Consider the following 26,993-nt stretch of genomic DNA (forward strand, 5'->3'; position numbering starts at 1 on the left):
GTGGCTAGGGTCTGGAACCAACTTCCAAGCAAAGTGGTGCTGGCTCCTACCCTGGGGGTCTTTAAGAGGAGGCTAGATGAACACCTTGCCGGGGTCATTTGACCCCAGTACTCTCTTCTGCCATGGCAGGGGGTTGGACTTGATGATCTGCTCAGGTCCCTTCCGACCCTACCTACTATGAAACTATGAAAATCGTGCCACCACCATTTTCTCAGCACTGATGCACATTTTGCCATTTATACAACTGCAAGCATCACAGCGCCAGGTGCTTTTCAAAGCACCCAGCACTGCGGCTCTAACATGTTTAAAAACATCCATGGTTTTTGTGATACCATTCAGATTACCAGTGAAAGGAAGAGTATTGGTGGAGGAAAACCTGATTTGCTCAGAATTAAGGTCATTTTATTATATTTAATAGAAATAATTAGTGTGATTGACCATTATGTTGCTTCAGTTTTACTCACTGTAGCCTGAATATAAAATCAACAGAAGTAACACAGTGTTCTTCCAGTATCTAGAACAATCAGTCCTTGATCCATGACTGTCTCCTAGGTATTAAAGTAATGAAAATAGTAAATAATAACCTATCAACAAACTCCTGCCTCTCCATAATACACTACCGTATTCCTTGCACTATGCACTACCATGTTTCCTCTTTCCTTGGTAGCTCGCAAGATATCACACCATAAATCAGTTAGGCCTATAGAGGTCTGTGGGAGTAGCAGTGCTGTCTTCGTAACAGCAGAGGACTGACTACTATAAACCATGCATGAATGCAATTCAGTCTTAAGCAGGAATCTTCTAGCATCCGTGTACAATAATCTACATCATAAAGAACAAACTGCAGAAGCAAAGTTCACCAAGTGAAAGATTTAAAACTGGAAGGCATCTTGTTCTACACAGAAAATGTCTCTAACAAGTCAAAAACTATCAATTATTTGACTAGAAAAATACATGCACTTTATTCAGACATAAAGAAACAAAAGAAAATCAAAAGAAGAAATCACACCATAAGTTCAGAAGGGGGGAGAAAAATTCTTAGTAAACCACAGTTGCAGCACAGCACGAATTGTATTGTGCCTCTGCATAAATAGTAGATCAGCATTTCAATAATATGTATAATATTAAGGCAGCTAGTAGATCTATGAAAATACTTATTATGTATTATGAATTAGGTATATATTTGGAAAAAAAGTGAAGACACCAATCTAAAGGCCCTAAATTAAGTAACCATGAGCTAATAATTAGTCAGAAATATCAGGTTAATTTTAAAAAATTGTGTTAGGTGACTTAATGCTTTTTTGTGCTCAAATAAGCATCAGTTGGGAAGGTACCATTGTTACCAGGATACCAAGAAGGTACATGATGAATTGTGGTCATCTGGATCCATCAGCTTTTGCTTCCCTTGAGGCTTGATCTTGTGTCCTTTTGATTTCTATGAAAATCAAATCAGATTTTGCTGTCTTTTGTTTGGTCTGATTGGTCTGGTTCACTCCAGGCTTATTTCTGAGTCTATGTCACGAATATCTAACTACTTAGAAATCATGATTCAGCTCCCTGCTGAGGTAGTGAATAAACCTCCATAAGAAAAAGAAATGCATGCATCAGATACATATCCCTCAGGGGCCCAATCCAGGGCTTAGGAAAATCAGTAAGAAGCTTGGTGTTGATTTAAGGGGGTGATGGTTCCAGCACAAGTTGTGGAAATATTAGTAAAGCTGCAGAGGTTTAGCTGCTTTGGGAAAATTGGTTTAGTTCCCAATTAAACAAGTAGCAGTAAGCTCATTGTTGCCAGTTCAGCATGGTTTTATTTTTTTCAGAAATCTTGTGGTATTTAATCTTTTCTTAAAGCACCAGTGCCTGATGGTCCATATAACAACAATACTCTTGTTTTGCCTTCCTGCATGCAGAAGCAAATAAAGAACTCCCCAGATTTATTATTTTGAATCCCTTGATTTTCCAGCCCATCTTATCATTTTGGGGTTCTGGGTCAGGTCATTTGAATGGTCAGGCTCAGAAGCACAGTTTTTGACAGTACTGTGCTTGACCTCCTCATCTCCTCTCAACCACGTTCCTCTGTCTTCCACTCTTCCCCTCAAACCTCATAATAATTAGCACATTGTACATCAAGTTCACCCCCTGTAACTGCGAAGAGTGAAAATCCTAAACCAAGTTGTACGAACCAAGACCATCCAGTTTGTTTTTAAAATGCTCAAAGCTAGTTTATGGAAATACTAATTTAAGGACTCAGTCTAATGGCCACTGATGTCATTAGAAGCCTTCCCCTTTGTGGAGCAGGCTGTAAAAGCAAGGTTTTTAATCCCTCTTGTCTGCATCTTGAAAGAATACTTATACTTGAAAATATTCAGGTAATACACAGTGATAATTACTTGATATGTAGCCATTTTCCCATAAGTATGGGCATTTTTACATGTGGTCCCAATGCGGTACCAGGCTCTTTTAGAATTAGCAAGCCACACAAATTAAAAGTGCTTGTGTGTCACATGTACCAGCAGCACAGTGTACAACCGTGCTGAGAAAATGGCAGCAGTGTGCTTTGAACTAATGCATATCAAAGGTGTTTTAGTTTAAAGTGCATTGCTCCCATTTTCACAGCATGGAGACGCACTTAGCCACTGATACACGTAACACATGAGGCTTCCCGAGCGCATCAATTTATACGCTCCAGCAGTCTCAATTAGTCAAGTCTGCTCCAATGCACTTCCCTCATGTCAGTGACCGCTGAAATGCAATTTGAATTACACTTTGACTCTTGTGGAGGCAGCAGCAGTGGCGAAGGTGGAGAGAAGTTGCAGGGCAGCCTGGGCGTGGGCTCTGGCCGGCTGCTGCAAAAAGTGCCCAGCGGCGACGAGTGGGAGAGGCGGCTTTTCTCCCGTGCTAAACAGCGGTTTCTACCTAGGCTCTCGTCTCTTATGGGGGAGCTCTCGCCTCTTATGGAGGGGGCTTATCCCTCCCCCCCCGCATTCCCCTGTAATTCGAACCCTGCTGAAATGCCCATTTATCATTATAGCTCAGCTAGCTGACTGAGAAAGGATACAGAAAAGATGAAGGGAAGAGATGAAACCAAAAGGGAAAATTGGTTCAACTAACTAATACATGTAATTCAGCCATATTACATGCCCAATGAAGAAGAAGATGTCTAAATATTACCATTCTGAAGGAATAATCATATGACATGTATTAGAAGAGAATATTTATATGACAGGCAGCTCTATGAATGAGAAAATTTAAGTCTTTTCTCATTATAGTTTAGGAGCGATGGAGATTATGATGTTCAGACTCTAGTTTAAAAGATTTGCAGACTTTTAACAAAGATCACAAGGAACATCCTGCTTTGGGATTAAACATTTATTCATTCAGTTCATCAAATACCGATACACACATAGCTCCATTTTTTTACAGGCATCACAGGGCTGGTAGTAGCCTGAGGTTATGGAATGATGGGTCTCCAGACAATATTGAGAAAGTTGGCCTTACATAGTTCCAACCTAACCATCAAGTAATGCTTTCTTAGATCTAACTTATACATTGCTTTTTGAACAGAGACATGTAGGGCTTTTGTTAGACTCTTGCTTTCTATTTATGAAAGATACTTCAAAAGAATGTTCTCTTGTTTTATTAGTATTATTTCTATAGCCATGCTGAGCTAAAAATATTCAGGGTAGTTTTTATACAGGAATACAGTATATGATGCCTGTGTGCATGAATGTATAAACATTAGCAAATCTTTGAATGTTGGTAGGGCTTTTCTCCCAAGTATATTAGTTGCACTGGAGTTTAGATAAAATGACTCAGAAAACAAAACAAAAATGCCTTATAAAAATTCAGTGTTTTTGGCTACTAGTTTAATGTAGAAAAAACTGAAAAGGAAAGGAAAAATACAAAGCCCTGTTATTATTTCCCAGGTGAAGGCTCCCTGCTAAGTGGAGTATTTGACCTGATTCACCCTTGACATCTTGTTCACAAAACTGGCTGAGTACAGTTAGAAACATAGGACTGAAAGGGACCACCTGGTCACTGAGCTGAGGTAACCACATCATATAATCTCTTAAGCTCCATGTTAAAAGTGGCTGCATTTTTATTTGTACTTCTATTGGGAAGCTGTTCCAGAACTTCATTTTTTACATTTCCATCATATTTCTTCATTGCCACTTTATTCCCCTTTTTTTTCTTTAGCTTAAATGGTCATTTTTCCTCTTTGGTGTATATATACTCCACCATATTTACAGATAGCAGCTGGACCATTCTCTGTTTTATTCTAATGTTTCCTGATAAGTTCTGTGTTCCCCTTATTATTCTAGTGAACTTTTCCAGCATCTGTTCCATTTTGAGTTCTTCCTTCTTGAACATGGATGAACAGAATTTTACACACCCTATCAGATGAGGTCTTACTAGTGCCTTGTTTAAAGGCCACCATGCTTCTTTATCTCCAGTGGAAATAATTCATCTAATGCAGTCACAAATCACTTTTTATAGCTGTGTCATCCTATGATCAACTAATATATCCAGATCTTTTTTCTCCTCTGTCATTTTCCAATGGATGAGCTCTCTGTTGGAAAAAGAAGTTTTTTTTGGTTAGCTCCTAAGTGCATCACCTTGTACTTGCTGTTAAATTTCATCCTGTATCCGTTCCTCTAGCATTCCAAGTGATCCAGTTCTTGTTGTTGGATATTCTGATCCTCTACATTATTGATGATGTATCCCAACTATTCCTTTATCAAACTTCATTGGGATACTTCTACTTTTTTGTGTCAAAATCATTAGAGGAAATATTTAAAGTCAGTCCCAAAACTTTATCCTTACTAGTAACCTCCCTCTAGCCTAAGACTTCCCATTTCAGTATGACCTATTGTCATTTACCCCTAGTCAGTTGGTTCCCACCCTACACTTGTGCTAATCCTCATTTTCCCCATTTTAGCTAATAATTTCCAGTAATTGGTACTATCATTTACAGTCTACATAGATTATAGCTACTGCATTTCCTTTGTAGAGAAAATCAGTTATAAAGGACAAATTTTGGGTTAGGCTGACATGATCTATCTTTAGATCACATTGTGTTTAATCCCAGTTTCAATTTACTTCTCTTTTTTTCAAATCATTCTTTCCTTCAAAATTTGTTCTAAAGCCTTTCTGTGAGATTGAGATACAACTATTGAGTTGCCCAAACTCCTGCTGTGTCCCACAGGAGGTACACAGTGCAAGGTAACTGCATTGGAATCAGGCTGTAGTTCTAAGAGAATTACATGCACGTCTTCACAACGTGGTGATATTGCACTGCAAACCCTGCCTGAGAGGCAGAGTAAGCCCTCAGCCTGAGCCCTATGCTGTCACACCTACCAGTACCTGAATGAGGTAGTTTAAAACTGGGTCAGGTATGCCTACACAAATGCAGTTACAGCAAGGTAGATATTCCCTGACTGTTGTATATGGCTATAAAGAAGGTATCAGTAAGTAGAATTACTGCTGTCTCTGTTTGATACCTTCAGGAGGAAGTGAGAGGTTCCAGGATGTTGGAGTAAGTTATCTGTTGCTGAGAGTGACCTTCTCAATGATTGCCCAGGGAGGGAAAATTTGAGACCAGACAGTACTGAGCAAGGTCATTAGGGTTCATCAACATATTTGGACAAGCTGTTCCCCTGCTTTGTCAGTTAGGAGAGAGAAAGAAATCTAACTTCCATAAGGACAGGATAGAGATCCTCTAATATTGCTACAGCTTTTTCCTGATAGATACAGTAAAAGATAAGCAGCATATAACTGGTACTTCCACATGCTCTAATGCTGATGTTGATGCTCATAAAAGACTTTTCCAGATTCTGTTGCTTTTCTTTCTTCAGTGAACAAACTGAAAGTGGTTAATAACTTCTGTGGCCTCGAGGTTGTTCTCTATTAATCCATTTCATAACTATACCTTATGCTAGTGCCAGCATCTGGCTGTAAACAGTGTGCTTTCATTTGTGCTAAGCATTGCATTTTTAATAACTCAGTACATTTGTATATGCATATCAACTCTTGTATTAAAAATCTTCATAAAAAGTTACTACAGTTGTAAGTTAATATGATGAAATGGCACTCTTAATACAATTACTCATGATAACAATGATCATAGAAATGAAGGAAATATGCATTGAAAAATTTATTATAAGGCTGGTGCAAACAGTATTGTTCATATAGTTTTAAAAGCATTGTGTGACTTTCCATTTCTTGTTTCACTGAAATCGGTGGTCCTGTTCCTTCTGTTTTTTATTTGTGCAGATACAGTACATATTACCGGATATCACATTCAAAAACATCTTTGCAACTGCAAATACCAGTTTTATGACTTATGCTGAAGAAGATCAATATCAGGCCATCTCTCTTTTAAGAGAACAGAATCACTTTCATGCAGTAATATTTATATCAATAAAATGGAAATCATGTAGTGCTGTGGATCACTAAATAATCACGGGATTATTTGCCATGACAGAATGTTTTCAGCAGTGCAGCAAGCCAACCCTTTAGAAATCAGTCAGTGCCTTTATTAAATGGTAACATTTAATTTTTGAGCATCTTTATAAAATCCACACAGTTGATAAAAGCAGATTAAAGGAACATGAAATTAGTGGGGCTTACATCTCTTAATCGTGTGTAAGCCACGCTTTTATTGGTTTCTGACAAAGTGAGCTAAAGTTTATTATCTTTAAGTTGTCTAAATAAAATGCTTTTAAATTACTTTTCTCACCCCAGATGAATAGCAAATCTACCATATATTTGTGGCAAATGACCCACAGACTTTTTCTTTAAGCATTAACCCAAATGAGTAAATCTTGTATTAAGTGGCTACAGCATAGAGGGAGACTTCAAGGCACTCTATGATTATTGAGTTTGGAAGAAACATTTCATGGAGCCATGTTTTCCCCTAACTGTATAATGAAGAGTTTCCTCAAAAGCAGTTGCCATTAGTTTAAATAGACCTTTGGACTGAGCCTAGACCTACAAGAAATATTTAATTGCCTAACTCCTTTTCATAAAACAATGATGCTTAAATACTGTATGTAAATCTCAGCTTATGTTGTTATATACAGTCCTGTCTAGAGTCCTGTCCTGGATGAGAATTTTAAAAAGATCCATCCTGGTATCCAAATAGAGTACTATTCAGGATGGTAGTACCCATAGTGTGGTAGGCTCCTTCTGAACAGAAGAAGAGATGTGCGCCTAATAGGCTGGTCTCTTCAAGACAGACAGCTGAATGGATAAAGATTAATAGAAAGGGTAAAACACATAACAGAACTTTCAAAGAGGAGCTTGGTTTTGGCGTAGTTACACAAGGTAGTGGTTTAAGATTCTTGCCAGTATAAATCAAACAGATTTCCCACAGGCAGTACATCAGACTAGTCTTCAGGACGAAAGTAATGAAAAATTGGTGGCCTTTCAGGTAACTTAGGGAGAGGCTCTTGGACACAGGGGCAGTGTGCCAGAATGTATCAAGATGTTTGTTAGAAACTGACAAAATAGTGACTGACTCAAGGATAGCATTTGGGATTGGCTCCCTTCTCCAGAATATGAAGCGGGGACTCTCTTTGTTTAAAGGGCAGACACTCTGGGTGAGACAGGAGCTCTTCTCTTTTCCTCCTTTGACTGTATCGACATATTGGTGTAGTCTTCTCAGCTTACATGTGAGTATATATTGAATGTACTAATACTTCCCCACTTTAAAATGACTGCTAAATGGATTGGGGGTGAGAATGAAATGAGTTCCAGAAAGAAGAGTTTCTATAACGTATGTCAATTGATAAAAACATTTAGTTTGCTATGAGGATTAGAGCTGTCCTGCCAAAATCACTACAGCGTATGGATTGTCTACTGTCATGACAAAAATAAAATAAAATAAAACCATTGTCTTTTCAGATGCAATTATGAGCAAAACAATCTGTGGTTCCTAGAAAGCTCAGACAGCAATGGTGCCAGAAACAGGCAAGAGACATTTAATTAGAAAATGAAGAGGTGTGGGGAGGGGAAGAAACATATCCAGATGTGAAGATAGTTCTTGTCTGTAATTTTTCCTATTATTGTTTCCTGTTTTTTATTTTCCTGATAGATCAGTCAAACAGTTTTCAGTTACACTATAATTCTTTCAAAGGAAAGTAAGCTGGTACATTAACCTGCTGACATTGTTTAGTATTCTGCTGGCAGCTCTACAGTTCTGGGAAAGCCAAGCAAATCCTAAAGAAGATGAAATCTGAGCCACACCCTAGGCAATTTTACAGCTTGTGTATAGGGTGACATTATCTTGGCCTGAAGCCAAGTCATAAAAAGTCTTGAATGAAATTTGGGACAGAAATTCACTCACAGGGGCTAGGTAGGGTACCTGTGGCTGTGGGGGGAGAGGGGAGTTGCTGGCTGGGGGTGGAGAGGAGACCACATGGGTGGCACTGCAGCCACCGGACAATCCAGGGCTGCACCTGCACTGGTCCAGCAGGAACAGGGAACCAGTCCAGGCGGTGGTGGGAAGCAACCTGGCTGCCGGATGCTTCAGGGCTGCAGCACTTGCTCTGCCTGTTATGCCTAGGAGGTAACCGCTTGGACCAGCTCACTGCTCCCACTGGGCAGTCAGCTGCACAGCCCTGGAGCACCCAGCGTTCACCATGCCTCCCGCTGCTGCCTGGACTGGCTCTCTGCTCCCACTGGGCAGAGCAAGCACTGCAGCCCTGGAGCATCCTGGGATACTGGAAGACTTCCATTTTAGCTGAATAGTTGTGTAGACTGGCTACACCTTAATGGAACAGGAACAAGATTACGTGAATTAGAGATAATCCAGTCCTGAAGTGGTGTAACTTTAAGCCCAATAATGGGGGCTTTAAGCCTCATAAAGGTATTAATGTGCAGCCAATCCAGGGGTTAAGAACTTTAGAAGCTGGCTAATATTAACATGTAACAGGTAGGGAAGTAAACGGTTAAACAGTTAACGGACATTTCTGTTTATACTATTTTCTGCTTACCTTGTATAGCTTAGTGACCTCCGGTATGAATGACCCCAGGCCCGGCCCCTTATGTCTTCATGGTGCACCCAGCACTGCATGGGCTCCAAGCTGCCGGTGAGGAGCCATGGGCAATGGGTGGTAGGCACGGTCAAGTAACTAAGGGACACTGCAGAGTGGCGGCTTCTCCTTACCCCTACAAGCAGGGGCTGGGGCTCAGGCTGGGACTGCGGCTGCGGACCTCTCTTATGCCCGTATCTCACCATCATGGGGAGGGAGGGAAAGAGGTGCAGGGCCTGAGCAGGGCAATGGTGGACAGGTGATGGTCTCCCTGCATCCCACAGTGGCCCAGACCTGGAAGCCTCTTTCATGCTGCTGGGTCGGGCCCTCCCCCACTCACCCTGGGGGAAGAGGGATCTGGTTCCAGCAGGGTAGCCTCTGCCACATGCTGCATCTTTCCCCCTCCAGATGGTGGTGCTGAGGTTACATATGACTTTGCCAAGCCCCGAGGCAGGGCTGAGCACACAGCTGGCTTAGCCTGAGGAGCCTCTGTGGCAGCTGGAGCAGGAAGCACTGGGACTAAGGGGTTGCTCCCTGCCCCTAACACAGTGAGCACAGGCCCAGGGCGTTCCTGTGGGGCAGTGGTGCAGCAGCTCCAGCCTGGGAGGCTGCTGTTGCATCCCTAATGCTCTCCCTGGGATCCTTGCTGTATTGCCCTGCTGGGCCACCACTCTCGGGAATGTCCTGGGGTCACGCTCACCATACAAGGAGCCAGCAGCAACCCCTCAAACCTAGTGCTTCCTGCTCCATTTGCAATAGCACATCTTCAGGGCTGGGCCAGGCCCAGTGTGGCCATGAGCGAGTGGGGAAGGAAGCCACACGCCAGCAGAGGCTGTCCCATTGGGACTGGACCCTCCATTGGCCCAGGGCAAGCTGGAAGGGGCCTGGCCTGGCAGAGCAGATGAGTTTCCAGATCCAGGCCATGGTGTTAGAAGCACCGTGGGAGAAGCAGGGAGCCTGTTGCTTCCAAATTAGGTATGTGCTATCGGTTAACTGTTTAACCGCTATAATTAGAGGAGGTTAAAGGGATCATTTAAAAACAATATTTACATCCCTAGTAACAAGGCCTTGTAACTGAGCTGAAGTCAGGGTGGCCACACTATTGGATTACATATTTGTTCTGTGTCCCCATTCATTCAAGTGTGGTACTAAGTCTTCTGTGTGAATATCTTATGCTTGTTATGCTTTAGTAAACTTAGATCCATATCTTTCCAAGTGAATCATGGGAGAAGCAGTCTGTCTTTTCTGGCAGATGTGTAGACTTGTGAGGGGACCTTGGAGGACAGGCATCGTTTAAGTGGGCCCAGCTTGTGGCTGAACAACAGCATGGTCATGCTAGCAGCTGTTTTAGTACCTGGATGGTAGTCAAATTAGGGGTAGTATTCTAATTACATTTTTCAACTAAGGACAATTGCATATGGCTATTTTGCATACCTGAGAATTGTAATTGCCATTTGTACACACACTGGATGCCCAAATCCCTATTGTGAGTAAGATAATGGATCTTTGCATGTGTAAAAATGAGTGCAAAAACCAGGTCTGCTGGGAGAAAAGGGACTCGGTGCTTTCTTCAGAGGACTATGTGCTTTCTTTTCATTTCTGTATTGTCCTATCTAGCTGGATCTATTTTTCTATCATGTTATTATCAAAGGTATAGTCCACATACAGTAGAAAAGGGTGCACCATTTTCTGTTTTCAACAAGAGCTTACGTTCATGAACCATTTTGATTAATATTAACATCATGTTTTTGACTATTGGCTCAAAGTACAGAAGAGACCTTTGAATATAATTTGACTTCATTGTCTGCATACTTAAACACTCCTGCACATAATACAGGACTGTAAGTCAATAAATAATGTGGCCAAAACAGCAGTTGGGGAAACCTAGAAGATGACCAAGAAGTGATGTCTGTGGTCTTAACAGAAAACAGAAAAGGCACTAGGCACTACCACAGTGAAATAAACCCTGAATCCTTTTAATTAAATTAAGATTAGAGTGGTAAGATTCAAGAAATTTTTTTTTTAACTTAGGAGAATGAGTTCCAAGATCAAATGTTCTTGACAGATATTCATACATACAGTTTATTCATTTGCAATAAATGTAAGAGAAAAGAGCAGATTTACCAATTTACCTGTATAATGCTAAACAAGGGACAGAACAAAGAACTATCTGCCAATAACCCAAGCACGTTATTTCTCTGCCAAGATGTGAAAGTCCTTGCAGACTTCCTTTTTAGACTTGCAGGTCATACATATACTCCCAAGGTCCTGCACCTGCAAGTACCATTGTGAAACATGCCCCATCAATTGGCTTTCTCTCTGCATGTTACAAATCCCAGAAATGAGGTAACACAGGTGTTTTAAAATGCATGGAGTGCTCACCCAGTATGTAAAATATAACTTGAATTAAAAAAAATGCAAGTAGGTCACGGCAAAAGAAATAGAAGAAAGAACAAGATTTTGTGTAATTTGTCAGTTGGCATGTCTATACAAGATGCTTTACTCTTAGAGCAAATTACTGCACAGTAAGCATCACCATCTACATGTGCAGATGCTTACTGCACAATGATTTGCTTACTGCACAATAATTTGCTCTGATCACAGGTAAATACAGGTAGCAAATTTACTCATTATTACTTACTGTGCTGTATGGCACACATAGATGGCCAACCGAGATCAAACTTGCTCCCAGGCAGGCAGGCAGCAGGGGTGGGAAATTGTACCCTGCCCCCAGGAGCTGCCTGCTTCCAGAGCAGTGTAGCCCAGACAATGACTATGTCCCCATGCCCTGGCAACAGAGAGCTCCCAGCCCCTGTTCTCCAGTCGTAATTGCAGAACAGGGGCTGGGGAGATTGTTACTAGCTGCAGTTCTGTGATCATGGAGTGGGGGCTGGGAATAGGCTCCCAATTGGGCAATCAAGGCATGGGCCTTGGAAAGAGCTGCAAGGGAGGGAGAGGTCCCAGCCCTGTGCCCCAGTCCATCGGTGGTTCAGCTATTAGTGAGGCCGTGGCTAGGCTGGGATTCTCCACCCCTCCCAGCTGGGCAGTCAGTGCTAGCTGACTCACCGGCAGATCAGGGCTGGGATCTCCCCCTCCCCTGCAGCTCTTACCAAGTCCTCTGCCCCCAGTCAGGGAACCAGGGCCAAGAGCTCCATGCCGCCGGAGCAGGGATACATTGTCCCTGCCCAGGCTCTGGTGGTGGAGCCTGCCCCAGCAGCAGGCACCCCGCCCCCCCAGGTGCCTGGAAGCAATCTTCCAGTCCCTGCCAGGAGACAGCTGTCTTCTGGCCCATGTTCCCTGCCAGCCCCTAGGCTAGCACCCAGGGGAGGCTAGAGCTCCCCCCGGCAGCTGCAGAGGGCCAGTGCAGGGCCAGAGGTGGCAGGATCTGCTCCCGCAACCCTGCACATGTAGATGCCTGTCCAGGGTGGGTTTACGCTAGGATACATTATTTGCACGTGTAGACATGCCCAGTCAGAACAGAGTACAACAAATTAAGACATCCTGAAATAGAATAAATAGTCATCTTTCCATTGAAATCAATATAATAGGCAATTTACACCAGCTGAGGAACTATACCAAGAATTCCACGTGTGAGAGCATGATGATTAGTACAAGAAGTCTGGTTTATATATTATATTCATGGTTTTATTAAACTTCACAAATTCATACAGGACCTGCCCATTGTTTCCCCCAAGAGATTGCTTATTATAAGCACATAAGTTATAAGGACGTGTCCGTACTACGTTGTTCATGTAAGCTTTATTTTGCTGGGCTGGTAAATAGCATGTCCACAAACGTGCTAGTATCCTTTTACATAATAAATAATCAAGATATTCATTTATGCTGTTTTCCTCAAAAATACATTGCGGACCAATTCTGCTAGTTTGTATAAAATTACATAATCCAAGATCACTACATATAACAATCCTGGGAAATATATAGTCAGTGTAGTATGAACTAAAGTGTACTACTGACCTATATTTCTCTCAACTCCATGATAAAAACAAATTCTTCAGAAAGTAATATTAGTGATTCAGCGTTCTTTCTTCTGATCTAGTGTTGAACTTATGCTCCGAGATGGTGATAAAGGTCATTGTATGGTTAGAGGTGCTGACGTTCAGACAGAACATCATTAACTTATGGTCATTAAAGGAGATCCCATGGTACTTTCTGCAAATGTAAGGTTGTTAACCTTGGTATCTTGGCTAAATTCCAACTTCTGTAATTGTATCCTGCCTAACTGAAATTGTACTGTCTGATTTCAATTGGATGGGGTATTCTTCACCTCCTACCCTAAAGTGCTGAATAGTATTAGTGTGGTCTCTTCACTTTTTGTCATATTTCTCCTCAGATACTTTTAGCATTTTTTTTAAACAGTAGTAAAGCACTTTGGGACCATACTAAATGGAAGTTGCTTTCTGCTATAAATGTTAATGTTTATCGGTACATATTACAATATCATGCAAGATTTGACTTCAGAATTTCCATTGTCCACAATTTCAGTCTGGAAAACGTAGGTTATTTGTTCATTTAATGGAGCAGTATTAAAAAAAATACTGGGGAAAGAATGCATTTCTTCAAAAGCAAAGAGACTTACATAATCTAACTTTAGTTCAGTACTAAGTCTTTGAAGGAGATTGATACCCTGGGTCTTACACAGAATTAGTTATGCAGTGTTGAGAACACCATCCTGGTAATGGCAGTCTTAATATTAAAGAAGCCACAGCCATCTACAGTATACAGTATGAAATTATAATGCTTTGTCCTTTAAGATGGCTGATTCATCCGAAATAAAATTCCTTAGTTAACCAAGGGGAGCCTATGTTTTGTTTATATTAAAATCTATTAGGGGAAGTTTGAGCAGACTTGTGTAAATACAACATCAATTGTTTTCTAAGTAAAATCTCTGTTTTTGACAGAGCTGTTCAATTCATGCATCAAAGAAGGTTCACTTCAAGGGGGGTTATCTGTGTTGATAAGGCTATGTGATACAGGAATTAGGGAATGAATAAAGCAGGAATTAGTACTAAATCCACAGTAATATTGTGCTGTGAGATACCTCAACCTGTAGTTCTTTTCAAGTCATACTGTGTGCACTGTAAGCCTGCCGTATGTGCTTGTAATAAAATATTAAGGGAAGTTTCAGGCAACTGAGAAGTTCAGATCTTTATTGTTCTTCAAGCTACAGCAAGAGTCAAAAACTGCTTGTTTCTCTGATAAGTAAAAAGATTATATAAAGGTAAAAACTGAAGGAAGATGAGAAAAAAAATGGAAAAAAATAAATACAAATTGTACCTCTAGGGCTTACTTGGGTGCAAGTTCAGAATTAATTCTGTTCATATTAATCCTTTTTTTCTCTTTTATTTCTTAACTGGGGTTTTAACAGGCACCACTGCTTCCCCTACCCCTTCTGGTTGCAGTTTCTTTAGTACATAGGGCTTGACCCAAAGCTGAATAAAGACAATGCAGCGACTCCCACGGACTTTTAATGGCATTGAAGTAGGGAGGTCATGTTGTTTGATGGTGTGGTTTTCTCCAGATAGGATTTTTTGTAATTGTCTCTTTTTCATCCAGTAAAGTTTAAGGACTTTCATCTAACTTGCCATGTAGTTTATTTATCTTTTACCTTGTGTTTCTTCTCTCAGGAATGTAACCTGTTTTGCATCTAATTTGCATAAAAGTAATGAATTTCAGGAGGCTTAAATGAAGCTGAATAAGATCTTTCTGTTAAAAGGAGCTTTCCAGACAGTATTGCTTTGCTAGAGCAACACAATTAATATACATTTCTTAAACAGGCAATTGCTTTTACTAGGAGTTGTTGGTCTGCAATTCGTATCAGTAGAGTTGGCTAAGATTTTCACAGAACATTTTCATAGCTACAACATGGTCCCCCAGGGAGCTAAGGGAATGTTGGCTTCATTCTGGGAATATTGAGGTCTAATGTCCAAGGTGCAACTTAGAACAGCCTAAGGAAAACATCAGGTTGCATTAACTGGTCCACAGCTAGATATTTCTGTTGTACAGTAAATTCATATCGTGGTCTGTTTATCATGGCTATATCCCTTGGCTCTTTCTCATGCAGCTTAAAAAAGAGGATCTGGACTGATGTTTTAGCACATTGATTCAAATGCTGAAGCATCTATCCTTATCTCAAACAAAGACTGAAATTGCATTAAAATACCAGCATCTCTGCTGTTTCTACACATCCAGGATGATAGACTTGCTGGATATTCACCATCCTGTTTGTTCAGGACAATGGAGGAACAAGAAGGAAGGAAGGGAAAACAAGCTCCCAGCTTTAAATTTACTTGAAGCCTGATGAAATTTGATTTCAAATCATGTTGAAATATATATATCCAAACTCAGATTATATTCAGATACATTCAAGTGCCTTTCATTTATGTGATGACTTTCTTACTCTATTGAGGAAAAATAGAGTCTGCTCTTGCATGTTTCTGCAAATCACTAAAATTTAGCTCACAAGAATTATTTACTCCGTTATGTGTCTAACACTTGAACTACAAAAGAGTGACTCATAGAGTTATTTTTTTTAAATACTGTAATTAGCTCTTGCTCTTAGACCTCTTAGTAGCCACTTGTATTCAAAGGAGAGCACTACGTATTCAAGGTGCTTATCCTAGCAGCACTGCAACCATGTGTTTAATATAAATACATCTTTGTACATTGCTGGCATTACACAGGATTACTTTAAAAATAAGAATTTCTATAACCTAAATTCAGGTTACATTGGTAATGTGATAGTTTTTAAAAGATGAGGATGTGTAGATTTATTTTGCAATAGAGATAAAGAAAGGCATCCACGACCCGAAGATTCTGGCCAGATTCTTAAAATAGCTAACAGGACTTCAACCAAAGCTGATAAGAATCCCTTGAATTCTTTGTCCTTGGAGATTTGTGCTCTGCCGAAATAGCCCCAAGTTTATGTTAGTCATAGTGACAAAAATGAGCTTCTCCCAGTTATTCTTCAACCATATCTATACATCTAAACATACCATAGACCTTAGAAGACGTATCACTCTCTTAAACTACTGCTTTTTCAGTCAGGTTCTCTGGCTAGTGTTAGCCTGGAGTAGGAGTATCTAGTTTGACTATCCCCCCATGTCTGGATCCAGATGACAGGGTTCCTCCTGAGCTGGATCTGGACCTGGACCTGTGGTGCTCACAAAGCAAGCAGCAGCAACAGTTCATGGCTTAATGTAGCCATTGCTTACCCCACCTTTCACCCATATACATCCCCAATGGGGCTCTGTACCCAGGAATTTGGCAGCAGGCCCCACCCTGACTCAACCTGCCCCCAAATTCCTGGCGGTTCCTAGAGCCCTGCAGACTAGCTGAAACAGCTCCGAAGATTGGATCCAGCCCACAGGCTATATCTGTGACACCCATGGCCCACAGCATAATGAAATTCAGGTCAATATCCTACAAGCTTCCTGTGTGACACTGACCAAGTCATTTGGTGTTTGTATGCCTTAGCTCCCCCTCTATAAAATGGGGATAATAGAACTTCCCTACCTCACAGAGAATAAATACATTAATAAATATTGTGGGGCACTCTGGATATGTCCACACTATCAACATGTCATGCCTACAAGCAATACTGTGAAATAAGCCTCACCTACTGACTTCTCTCTGACCCTGCCACATCTCAGTAAAGAAAAAATAAGGCACTTAGAACAGTTTTCAGCAAATGCTAATAAATCCAACCAAGACAAAGAGGTCTGGGTGATCACGCATTCAGTCTGCTCTAAGGTAGCAATACTTCCTCATTTTCAGAGGTTTGTAAGCATAGAGCAGGAGCAAAGGGCCCAGGTATGCTTCACAGAGGCACTTGTAGGCAGTGTAGAAATCCTCAGAAATTATAGGAATAGGGGCCATATTTGTATCAAATATTGTAGGATTAACTGCAGCTCCATGAACTCCTCATAACCTTCCTGAAGGCATATGGTGCAGGTGTAAAGGAAAGAAAAGGAACTGTCCAGAGCTATATTAGCCATATCAGCTAACGTAAGAGTCCCAGACACTAAATGGCTAGAAGACAGGGACTGTTTACATGCAGAGAGCCAAGCTCAGCCTTCTGCAAGGACCTGTCATCCTAGTTCACATACAAGTTCAACAAACCAGATATCACTACAAGAAGGAGCACAAGGCATCACATCTGTCTGGACAGATTTTGAACCATATACTAAAACAGAAGCCAGAAGGAATGTCTACTTCACCACTTGGAAAACCGGAATTTGTTCCCATGCCAGGTAAAATTTAGTAAAGATCACCTGCCCTTCCATGATAATTCAGTACTTTGGCAGGCAGGAGGCAAACAGCAACAATAACTATTCCTTAAGAAGTTGACACTTAGCTCCAGTGACCGCATCAACAGTTCCCAGTCCCTCCCAAAACCAGCAGCACAAATGAGGCACATGTTTATGTGATCCCTCACAACAGGAATCATGTCTGCATTTGGATCTCTCTCAATCATTTTTCATTTTAAGACATGGCCTTATTACCACTGATGTTTGGTGTTTGAATAAGGGAAATGCTTCTACCGTGATATTACTAGGCCTTTCTCCTGATCATAGAGCACTGAAGACATGCATACAAAAGAACTTGGAAGCTGCTGATCAGTCCATTCATTCAACTATACCTTGGTTATAATGGTTTTATTGTATATATTACAATAAAACCTGAGTCTCAAAATCTCCTCCTATTTAATGCATGTAGGAAACTGGCTGATTGGCAAGAGAAGCAAAACAATGTTTGTATAATCTGGCAGAGTTATGCACTGCCACTCATAGACAGCAAGTGCTATATCTCACATCTCCTTCATCTGGTTTTCTCTGGCAAATGCTAAATGTAGTTATAAAAGGAAAGAGAGCAGGGACACTTCCAGTTTCCCAGTGACTTCTTAATATGGAACTGCCTACACATCCTTCAGACCAAGAGTGTCAGTGCTTAGAATCCCAGGGACTGCACTGTGGGAGATCCACCAACGCAATCCAAGATTCAGAGAAAATCATGTGCAAGTAAGGAATAATAGCAGCCATTGCATGGAAGCACAGACACTCGTTCTTAGAGCCTGCTCAGTTCAGACAGAGTATACAAATTCATGTGAATTATAAGTAGAACAGAGAAGATTTGAAAATATAAACCCTCAATGAATATGTAATTCTCAAAGCCTGAGCCGTAGGTGGTGGTAGGTTAGTATATGTCTCCAAAGAAAGAGGCAATGTTAATTAATGTTTCCTGAATCAGTTAAAGAGGTATGTAATGGTATGAGTCCTGCTGTAATGGTATGAGTCCTGTTCAAGATTTAAAATCATTGATAGACTCTATAGCTGAAATAACACTATTGGACTTAACTGCTATGAAGAGACATTTGTGGTTTCAACAGATAAAAGAAAGAACAGGCTGGACTGTGTGGTTGAATGTTGCAGAAACACCAGAAAATGTCTGCTGACATGATAGCCACCACAGGCTGTCTCAGGGGGGACGGAGGGAATCTGTGAAGGCCTTATTATGATCAAAGACTATTCAGGAATAAATCACTGACCTGCCATCAAGTGCCCAGGTTCTCATGCCAAAACAGTAAAGAGAGAAAATGTAAATACATGTTTTTGCCCAGACTACAGGAAATTGAATGTCTCCTTACAGGACCTCTATTGTTTCCCATATGTTAATGACACACTTGATGTGATCAAAAGTTCCATCTGCTTTGGCAGTTTAGATCTTAACGGTGAATATGGATATTCAAAAGAAATAGCTCACCGAGAAGAGAAAGTATTTATAAGCTGCAAGCACTATTGTAGTTTATATAATAATGTATCTCCGGTTTCTTGATGTCCCTGTTGCTTTCTGAAAGGATTGTGAACCACATCTTAGAGAAAACTTCATAAAGCATCATTTTACCTTGATGATATCTTAGCACAGAAAAGAGGTGAAATGATTTAGGAAAATATTTACCACATACTTATGGTCATCTCTGTTCTGAAAAGCACTTAAGCATAGCTTAGGGTTAGGATAGACAGACATACGTATGAGTATTTCAAAGTCTGTGTTTTTTTATGTTTTTAATTTGTAGATCTTGAGTAGCATACCGACATATACAACTGCCTCCCAGCTAACATATCACTGTGAAGTGTTTCTGACCTATCCCTCTTTCATTCAGGGTCATTTTTGTATGGTTCAGGCTGATTTGTAGTGCTGTATCACTGCACATAATTGGTCCCCCACAATTCTTACAGTGCTTTAAAGTTGCTTAAAGAGTTATGAAGGTTACATCTGTCCATCCTTTTATATCTAAATTGACACAGAATGTCTGTTTAATTGGGGTCAAAACTAGTCCTCAGCTGAGCAAAATAAACATGATTCAGAGCCTTAAGTGGAAGAAGACACAACACAAAATGGGAAATGAGAGGAAAAACTACTTCAGGAATGATTTCCTTTAATTTTGAAAAGAAATAATGAAAAAAAACAAAATGGGGACACTTTACAAACCCCAGACTAGAAAATATGTAGATACTAGCATGCCAGTCAGTAGAGTTGCAGCTCTCTAGTATTGGGATATTCCAGTTCACCTATTGAGGTTGAATATGCTTTGAGTTGGGGTGGGCAAAATATACCCTGTGGGCCATATCCAGCCCACTAATTGATTCTCTCTGGCCCATATGTGAACAGTGCAGGCAGAAGCCTTGGATCCAGGCTCTGTTGGTGCCACCAGGGATACTGGGTGGAATCAGTCCCCCCTTGCTCTTGCACAGCAGGCCCTGGGCAAGCCATGCTCAGGCTCCAGTATCCCTACTTGGGCTGGGCTAGCAGCACCCTGCCTGCCTGTGGCTCAGAGCTGGCAGGGACCACCCCAGGCACTAGGACCATGTGGTGGATGCTCCACACCTGTGCCTGGAGGTGGCAGACCTTCCCTAACACCTCCCAGCAGGTGAAGCCCCAGTTCTGTCCCACCTTGCCCCATGCAGTGCTGTGAGCTGGCCCAGCCACCTGCTGTCTGATGCAGCCAGCACAGGTCCTGTCCCATCCACCCAGATGAGACTGCCCCCGGCATCGTGGGGAACCAAAACCAGCCAGCAGGACACTCAGCCAAGGGAGGACACCTCCACCCCCAGCAGAGCCCTTTCACTACCCTGCCATTCCCCAAATCACAAGGGAGCTCCTGCTTCAGCCTGCACCACAACACACACCCCTCAAGAGCTGCCACCTGGCTGTCCACTTTTGCTCCCACAAAGCCTGGGGAAGCCCAGCAGCCCTCACCAGCCTGTCCCAGCTCCCCACCAGAGCCATGCAGGCTGCACCCACCTGCAACCTGAGGGTTTCCCTTCCTCCAGAAGGAGCCCCAGCCCCAGGGTGCTGGGGGCAGTTTCACTTGGGTGAACAGGATCTAGGGCTGATAAGGGCTCAAAGTAGGGGTGGGAAATTATTTCAACTGGAGGGCCACTTAAGTTTCGGTGAACTGTTGAGGGCCGCACTCATAAAATTAATGGTGAAGATATCATTTTAACAAATTATACGTAAAAACCAACTGCTAAAAATAAAACATCTAATATATAATATTTTAATTTTATGTCAAAAAATATTTTTATCGTGATTTATGGGTTTTTTGAGTGGTTTATATAGAGGTGGTTTCATAATAGCTCAAAATGAACTCCTTCTCCCTAATCCATATTTTGCTGGTCAAGTTCACCCTGAGAAAATCAAATGGCAAGTATGCTCTAAAACTTTTAATTACATTTTTCATTATTTCATTTTAAATATTTGTAATTCTGGAATATAATGCTTTTACTTTCCATTCAGGGAATTTTTGGACAAACTTAAATTTAGAAATTTCTATAGCTTTTTAAAGACCTAATAACTATTGGATATTAACTAGAAGTTAAACTCTGCTACTTAAGAGGTTTGCTTGTGAAGCCAGAGGTTTTCAAGTGGTACTCTGAGAGTATAATGGGCTTGGAGGTTTAGACATTATTTCTGTAACATTTAAAAATGCTTGAACATTTAAGAAACCATTTTCACTTGTCTTAATTTTTAGAAACAAACCTTGAAAAAGCTCCTGCTTCAAAGAAGTCTTGGGAATGTGTGACACTTTTTCTGAAATGATATGTGTGTTGGTATATACATGAGAATCATTTTCTACATTGTTAAAATGCATGCTGTGCCTTCAGTGTGGTATAATTTTTAGAAAATTTTCATTAGCTTTTGTTTTAAGTCATCAAACCAAACTAGTTACACAGCACTGAAGGAAAAAAAAATGTTCCCATTAAACAAGTATATGCTATACACAATAAAATGTCATATTTGAACTTTAGACTATAAATTTTGTACGTTCTAAGAAAGTTCATGTTCTAATAAAATTTTAGGATGTATAGGGAGTAGCAGTTAATAAAGTGAAGTAATGAAATTCTGACAAATATTTGAAAAGTATAGAATAAATTGAAGCATTTTTCAATGAGTAAGACAAAGTTAAAGTAAAATAATGGTGAACTGAAAAGAAAAGTCTTGCTTCCTCTATATAATTTTAAAAAATTACCCCCCAAAAGGATAGCCATTAATACTATAAATCATTGAAGTAGATTCTAATAAACCCAAATATTTTTCTCACCTAAAGAGCCTAAAAAAGCAACAGATTCTAATATAAGATAATATAAAGAACCTGGGAGACATTACACTTATGACATGATTAACATGTTAATTGCATCATATGATTAAATATTAAACCTGCCACATATAGGTAGTGGCACAACAAAACAATAAACCAGACACAAAAACATTCCATATTTTATGCTCAATGCTGGCTTCAAGGCATGGCTTTAAAGTTCCAAAATGATATGGGGACATGTCTGACCTCCAGCTGTTTGCATATTGGTCAGTGGTGCTGGGGAGCTTTGGGTGCTGGAGAATGGGAAGCCCATAAGCTAATGGTTTCGTTGCAAAACAAAAATGTCTATACATTCAAATTTGGACTTTTCTGTTTGTTTTCCATGAGTAATAGGCCTGTTCACAGATGGTTGTGCAATGTGAATTTAAACTTATTTTAGTATTTTCACCACTGCTGGTATGTTTCTTATCATGTTCAGTTGCCTGGAATGAATATATATAATGCCCCACCCAGTCCCACCCCCACATCCCCAGCATCAGAGCATCATGAACTTGTCCCCAGTACTAGACTTAACATGGTGTCCTTTGAACATCCAGGTGGGCTCCCTACCCACCTGTGCATGACTGGGATCTGACAAATTATATTCGAGATCTGAAAATCACACTTCTTGTCATGTACATGTGGCATAGATTTTTTCGATAAAATTTGTTTGATCCCAATAGTGCAATTCAATTAACATCTGGCAGGGGCCTAAAAGAGTCTCATATAGTACTGAAATGTTGTTTAATTAAAGAATACTTTTTAAATTGATAAACTCACATGGTGTGAGACTTGTTCCTGTGCTTTTATTAAAGGAATATTCTTATATCATGAATTTTCATGTTTTGCACTTAGTTCCTAAAGTCCCAATTGACAGAAATCTGCTTAAGTGCAAAACTGTTAACAAGTCCAACAGGTATTTGGGGATGGACTCCACATGTTCTGGACTCCTTAATGATGAGCCTGGGACAATGCTTTGGGAGTCATGCTATGCTGGTTATTGAGATTCAATTAAAAACTGTTTAAAAACATCAAATTTCACAAGTATCCTGTTTGTTAGTAATTCATACCTTTCATTTGTACTGAAAAGTAGAACGAACCCAGTGTTTATAAAGTACTGCATACAACAGAAATATTATAGACTTTGATGTAATTGCCATGTTAAATGAAAGCTAAGAGGCTGGTCTGTTGGGAGCATCCATTTTACTATGCCTGTTGCTGGTTTTGGTCGCTGCAGAAAAGAGTTTCATATTGCTGTTGACTGTGTATAGTAGGTACTGTGACTTCATGGTGAAGGGCAACCAGATAATAGTCTTCCCTAAGATAGTACCATATTTACTTGATTCCAAGATCAGGTTTTTCCCCATTCAGCATTGGCAAAACAAAGCTTCATCTTAGAATCAAGTATCAAGTGAAAATACTGTACCTACAGTCAGAAGACATGGCGGGAGTCTACTCAGTGAGGCACAGGTTGGCATGGAGCATGGAGGCACAGGGCATTGGGCAGCAAAGGACCCAGTGCAGAGGTATAGGGTAGTGCAGGACCCAGTACAAAGGCATCTAGCAGCATGGTATGTGGTGATGGAGGAGCAAAAGGTGGGGGGGGCAAGACATGGGGAGAACAAGGTGCTGGCAGAGCAGACATGGTAGGGGGCAAATTGTAGGGTGGAGCAAAGGACTAAGGCCAAGCTCCCCCTCACTGCTACTTGCTTCACCACTTGCTCCCCTGCCATTGCTTTCCTCCCTGCTTGCCCCCTGCACTGCTTTCCTCACTGCAACAATGGGGGGGATGAATTTATAATTTAATTTATAATTTTCTATGTATAGGATCTAATGTAAGGTCCTCTCAGAATCAGGCTTACTAGGCACTACCCCTTGTCTTTTATGACAGTCTAATTACAGTGGTTGTGGTTTAACATGATTTTTGTATTTTACCTTTTTTCATGTACATCAGATAACAAAATTATAAATTAGTTATAATTTTCTGTCAATAGAATATAATTATTAGGGGGTCATCTTAAATTCGAAGTCATTTTGGGTTCTGGTAAATACAATAATTACCCCCACCAACCTGCCTGACCCCTTCATTTTCTCCTGATATCCTTATGAAAGTTCCTATTTACTGGCATTCTTCATTAAACATGATTAGAATTGATTATGAGTTTTCATAAGATATAGATAAAGGTAGAGGAGGGAAGCAGGGATGCAATCAGGTGTATTGTGTATTGTGGCTAATAGAAGCAGCATGTAGTTATAAGGAATAATTGCTACTTCATTTAGATACCCATTTTTTCATATAGACATGATCAGCATCTGAAAAGGCCAGAGATTGAACTTCACTTCAGAAACTGTAGTTTTATCCAAGGCATCATAGCCTGGACTGGAATTTGCAATTTTGGAATAGTTGCTTGAGAAGATCCATTATACAGCTCTGCAATGTGAAACTTTTAGGATGTACCACCGTGCTCTGTTTGTAGGGATGGTCTAGCACATTAAGAAAGAAAAAAGAAATGCTGGTTTCTTTATTAGCACCAAGCATGGTTTCCATTGTCTCTTCTGCATGCAGTATTTTTGATCCATTAACAGGACATGATAGTTTATTATAGGCTTGGCTTCTAGAAGAGAACCATGAAATTGGCAAAGTATTGCTGGCTTTACAATCCAATTTAATAGCCAAAGTAGTGTGTGTGCTTCTGAATGTGAAGAGATCTGTTTATAGTTTCATAGTTAGTAGGGTTGGAAGGGACCTGAGCAGATCATCAAGTCCGACCCCCTGCCATGGGCACGAAAAAGTACTGGGGTCAAATGACCCCGGCAAGGTGTTCATCTAGCCTCCCCTTAAAGACCCCCAGGGTAGGGTGAATAAAATACAGGGGACATAGTACCTGCTATTTTCCTGCATTAGCTCTTTTGTTTACTATCACTGGTGCTTAAGTTATAGGGGGAAAAACATCTTCTGAACTTGTTAACAAACTGACTAACTTACACCTATTGCATTAATTACACCTATTGCACCAAAATTGCACCACAAAGAACATCTGGTAGAGGTATGCACATGGTTTAACTGTAATCTTCTTTGGAGGCCTTTCATGTTTCCCTGCTGCCTGACAGCTCTCTCAGATACTTCCATAGACATTTTATATACACATATTTAACTTGGCATATTTCATTACATTACTGATATCCTGACAGCAACCTTGGAGGGCAGAGGAAGAATTCTGCTGTGCTAAACAGCAAAATGTTTGCTAATGTTTTACAGCCATAGTTACCTTGGAATTGGGCAGACAACCCTGTTTCAGACAACTGGGATTTTGTGTCCTGTCCAGACATGAGACAGAACAGCAAATGTGCTGTGATTTTTGAGTATGTTCCACAGGGAGCTTTAAAGAAAAGACAAACACGCAAAAGAAAAGAAACAAAGTCAATATGTTTTTCTGTTTATTTTCTACTTTGTTTCACCTCTCCTGTAAAAGAGGCAACTCTGTCTGTTGTGGTTTTAGGTGTATCACTTAACCTTTCTGCATCCCAAATCCCTCTATCTGTAAAACGGGTGTACTAATAGCCACCATTGTAAAGCTTTTTATAGTCTCTGGGTGGAGGGTGTGAAGTAGTATCAAACAGAAATATATTCAATCACGTAGTAGTTTTAGAATTAAGCAAGTTTGATTAATACTCTAACTACCAGACTAGACTCTGAATTTCCTTCTCATAAAGGAAATATAATACAAGTAAACAAAGAAGATGAGGAAAAACACTGCCTACGAGGCATGGGTTCAAAACATTTAGTCTAATCTTCAGAACTGAGCAGAGTTTGTATTATCCCTACTCAGGACCTATCAGAATCAGTCTTATTAGCTACTACCCCTTGTCACTTAATGCTGTCTAATTACAGTGATTGTGATTTAACGTGATTTTTGTGCTTTGTCTTTTTTCATGTTCATCAGATAAGTGGGAGATGTTCTGACAGTTCTTCCCTTTGGTTGAATCAATCAAAATGCAACGCTTACTATTTTATTCTTCTTAAAAATACAGATGTTTGCATTAATCAACTCTTATACAAAATCCCTTTGAAAGAATTCATGGAAAACATATCTGCAAAATATGCACTAGATATGAAATTAGGCATACGCTGTGGGGTGGATCTTAAGTGCCTGTGTGACTGCTATTAAATGAACAATCATGCCTATGGGGATTTGCAGAGACCAAATCACAGTCACAAATGCTCGACAAAATAAAAGCCTGTGTTTATGCATAGCCCCCAATACCACATTAATATGTTCTCCATTTAAATCTATAATGGAAAACTGGCACACAACTATATAAGAAGGAAAGCAAATAATGTACAGTAGTACAAAGATAATGTTTCTATTTTTAAATGTATTCATGTATTAATTTAGGTAGGAAATTATTTTGACAGATAGTAAAATTTACTCCTGAGGGATATTCCTGCTTTATTTGGGACTTAAATGGAACATAAAGGCTCATGAAAGAAAATCTGTTGGTGTGAAAAGGAGCCCTCTGAACCTACAGTAGGGATAATCCAATTCAGCTCTTCCAAAAAATATTTGATATTGTTAGCCAAAAGCAATAATATGGTTTAATCCTTCTCCTGTGCTTTTTGATGTTATACAGTTATGTTCTTAGGGATCTGATTCCAAAAGCCTGTTTCTGTGTAACTTGGGTATGGTTTAGAGAATATTGAGACCAGTATGCAGTACAATTTGTGTTCTGCTTTGCAGAGCACAAAAGGTCACACTTTTCCTTAGTTCATTAACTTCTTTTTCTCTCCATGTGCAAATGGTTTAATTCAAACTTAAAATTTAACCCAGAAAGGATGAAGTGTTCAGAGAAAGGAAAGTTTGGGGTGTTTTAATTATTGTTATGATCAGAGCCAACTTGAGCAGTGTGGGGCCTGGGGCAAGTTAGCTTGTGCGGGGCCCTACCCCACCCTGATCCCGTGTGCCCTGGATGTGAAGAAGCCACCAGCGGCAGCGGCGGGTGGGGGGCTTAGTGAACAGTCAGATATGAAGCCGGCAGCAGCAGTGCAGTCACCACGGCCACTCAACCCAGCTCCACAGGGCCCCCCAAAGTGCGGGGCTTGGAGCAGTTGCCCCAATTCCACCCCTCCCTCCCCCCCCACTCCAGAGACAGCCCTGGTTATGATGATGATTGTGGTGATTATTTTAAACTTTCTATCACTATGAATAGAATTTAAACTTGAACTAGAGCTAGGTACACACTATAAATGAGGACACCCTAAAACCAATTGCAGCTGAGTGCTGTCTGGCAGGTGCAGGATG

General features: G+C 40.5%; 1 protein-coding gene and 1 long non-coding RNA gene across 2 annotated transcripts in view; one reads left to right on the plus strand and one right to left on the minus strand.

Moving 5' to 3' along the window:
• Positions 1-26,993, plus strand: part of TMEFF2 (transmembrane protein with EGF like and two follistatin like domains 2) — a 215,519-nt gene that overhangs the window by 61,509 nt on the left and 127,017 nt on the right. The gene's annotated exons all lie outside the window — the stretch shown is intronic.
• Positions 4,541-26,512, minus strand: LOC109323081. The gene is made up of 2 exons (XR_002104535.1): positions 24,963-26,512; positions 4,541-4,570 (listed from the first exon to the last, which is right to left on the minus strand). It is a non-coding gene; the product is annotated as an uncharacterized LOC109323081 (long non-coding RNA).

This window comes from Crocodylus porosus, unplaced genomic scaffold, assembly GCF_001723895.1.
Source record: "Crocodylus porosus isolate Cpor-Errol unplaced genomic scaffold, CroPor_comp1, whole genome shotgun sequence".
NCBI classification, from domain to species: Eukaryota; Metazoa; Chordata; order Crocodylia; family Crocodylidae; genus Crocodylus; species Crocodylus porosus.